The following is a 3244-nucleotide window of genomic DNA, read 5'->3' on the forward strand; positions in this document are numbered from 1 at the left end:
ACAAGGAACGGAGCAACAAGAGGGCTTCCTTGAAGACAAACTGCCCTCCAGGTCCTCACCACACATTCCCCAGAACGTACTAAATCCTGCGCCAAGACAAGCCAGCTCGTGCTCAGGCGCTGCAGATTTTTTCTTTTCTTGCCTTGTGTCCCCAAGAGGGAGCCTGAATGAAGCTCATCTGTGGCATTTACGTAACAGTCACAGAGCAGGGCTGCTAATTAAAGGCACTGCACAGCAGCCCCCATATTGGCCAGCAGCAGGCAGGGGCTGCCCCTCAGGCACATGGCAGGTGAGCAACTGAAAGAGCACTGGCAGAACCCCCCATCCCCCAGCCCTCCGCGCCATGCCTGCCCTGGAATCGACTGCAGTTGGATGTGCAGAGGACCGAAGGGAAGGCTTTGGAGTGCAGAAGCAGCATCTCGCCCGGTCCTCGAGGGCACACTGCCTGGCCTGTGAGAGCCAGCCTGCAAGGACCACGCAGGCAGCACCCCCCCAGAGAAGGCTGTGCAGGCGTGACAGTAGAGAGGGCCCTGCACCGGCCACTGTCTGCAGGGGCTGATGCAATGGTGTCTCCACCACACTGGCAGGCAGGACGGGGAGCACGAATCTCCAGGCTGCCAGCGAAGCCCCTGCTTGTTTTTCCACCCCGGACACAACACCTGGGGAGCCTGCCTGGCTGGAGAGCCCTCTGTCCCGGAGGGTTTATCACCCTGAGCAGGTGTGCCCAAGGCCCGGGTGCCGCGCAGCGCAGCGCAGCAGGAGGCCTGGCAGGCCGTTCCCACAGTGCCTCTAGGCGAGACCAAGCTGACACTCCACGCCTGCCATGAGCCCAGGCCGCCCCGACAGAGGAGGCGCTCTGCATGTGCTCAGACACCCGCTTCACTCCTCAGGCCGATCCCGGCTGTTTCACGGTGACCTTGACTCCAGTTCGGTGCCGGAGCGTGGGGACGGGCGAAGCCTCTGGGCATGCGAAGACTGCCCCGGGGAGCCACAGCCCCTTCCCCGAGCCAGCCCGTCCCCCGCCTCTGCCTGCTCCGCTCCAGCCAGCTGTCGGCGCCCGTCCAGCCCGGCGGCTCCGGGAGCGGCACCCCGGAAGGCGGCTGCACCCCCACCGGAGGACCGCGCGCGTCCAGAGCGCCCTCCCCGAGTCCTGCAGGGACCCTTCCCTGCAGCCCCAGCGCCCCCCGGCGCCGCCCCCCGCCGCGCAGAGACGCGCCGCACCCACCTCCTTCTTGGCGGTGCGCAGGAGGCGCTGGCGCGTCTCGGCCTCGGCGGGCAGCAGCAGGAGCGAGGAGGGCGTCAGGGCGCGCAGCGCCGCCGCCCCCGCCGCCCCCCGGCCCGGCCCCGCGCCCCCGAGCCGCCCGGGCCCCGCCGCAGCCGCCGCCATCGCCCTCCGCAGCCGCTGCTGTCCGCCGCACGCGCCGCCCCTTCGAGGAGCTGCAGCGCCGCCAGGGGGCGCGCCGTCGCGCCCCGCGGGGACTCGCCTGGGGTGGCCAGGAGGAGGGCTCGCCTCGCCGCGGAGCAGAACAGGGCTCCGGTGTGGAGGGGACAGGGCTGCAGCCCTGCGCGCAGGAAAAACAGAGCGAGGCTCTGGATCGTGGCCGAGGAGGGTTCTGGGCACCCACTTCCTGGAGAACATGCACGATGCCGAGACCCACAGGCCAGGTGGTCTTTAGTGCGGCTCGAGCAAGGCGGCACACAGCGGAACGCATGGAACTCAGTGGAAGGGCATTGTGGTGGCCTCACCAGTGTCTCCTCCCTGTGTTGGAAAGGCTGCCTGCGTGGCCTTGCGCTTGGGGTCGGGACCAGACCTTCCATCCAGCAGGACAACCCTTTTAGGACCAGATGACCCTTGGCAATCCTTCTGCCCCCAGGTGGGGGCAGCACTGGCGTTTGAGGAGTTCTGAGGGGGGGGATGCTTAGAAGGCTTCTCCAAAAATGTGTTTTATTCCAGTGGGGAGTGTGAAATGATGTGCCCAAGTCACTCCTCACTGTGATGAACAAGGAAATGCTGGTAGTATCTGCTGAGCACACTGGAGGGCAGGGTGTTGTCTCCGCATAAGGCAGAGCTCCCCCCCCCCAAGCCGAGTGGCAGCAGCTTTCCTGGTTTCCAAGCAGAAGAGGTTCTTTTGCAGCCCTGCCAGAAGTTTGAAGCTGGGGCCTTTGGTATGCAATGCATGTGATCTACCCCTGAGCTACCGCTGGCCCTGGCTGAAGGTGGCAGAGCGGAGAGAATCTTCTCTGCCGGAGACCTGGGCCTCCTGCTGCCCTCAGAGTGCCTCATCCTGGCCTGGCTGGACTGCTGGCTGGTGCAGCTCTCGCTAGGGTGCTCCTAATGCACCTGTGGAGCCTGCAAGGCCCTGCAGAGGGAGCTCTGAGCCCGCTGAAGCTCCAGGCCCAGAGAAGCCCTGCTGGGGAGCCAGGAGGCAGAGAGGCCCTCTTGCCCTTTGCCAGATTCTCTGCCCATCTCCATTCCTGTCAATCTCCCTGCACCCCCTGCAGGCAAATGAGTCTCTGATCCACAGAGCCCGTCACTTCACATCACTCTGCAAGGACAGGTTGCCTTGACGGGGCAGCCTTCCAAAGGCAGGCGCTGGATGGAGGCCGAAGAGCACCTGGACGTTGCCCCCTTCCTGGACCAGCTTGCCATTACCAAGCAGCTCCCTCTGGCTAGGGTTGCCAGCTTTCATTTTGCCCTCCTGCTCCTTGAGCAACAGGCATCAGCAGGTGATGGGTGGGCCTTTCTCAGCCCCACACTGGGACATTCCTGGAGAACAAGCAGATCGGGCAGTTTGTGGTCCCCATTCAAGGCACTAGTTCTAACCTTTAAGGCCCTCCATGATCTGGGTCCAGGCTATCTGGAGGACTGTCTCCTTCCATGCATTCCAGCCCTCCCCCCCCCCCCCCAGAAATTTGACTGCTTCCCTGGACTAATTTTTTTCCCTGTTGGCCCAATGATATTTGTTAGATTTTGCTCAGTTTTGTGTTTTGTGTTTCCTGTTTCAATATATAATGTTAAAATTAATGTTTTAATGCCTTGTTTGATGTTTTCTTTTTACCTGTTGTGATACTTTGTACCTTTGGGCATATAAAGCTTTGTAAGCCTCCTTGGGCATTTGCTTTGGCATGGGCAAGGCAGGAAATAAAGAAAGAAAGAAACAAAATTTTTCTTGGTCTGCTCCGGGAACGCCACTCTTGCACATTCTTGTCACTCGCTGTGCTGGAACCTCCACATTCAGATACA

Source organism: Tiliqua scincoides, chromosome 14, assembly GCF_035046505.1.
Source record: "Tiliqua scincoides isolate rTilSci1 chromosome 14, rTilSci1.hap2, whole genome shotgun sequence".
Classification (NCBI taxonomy): domain Eukaryota; kingdom Metazoa; phylum Chordata; class Lepidosauria; order Squamata; family Scincidae; genus Tiliqua; species Tiliqua scincoides.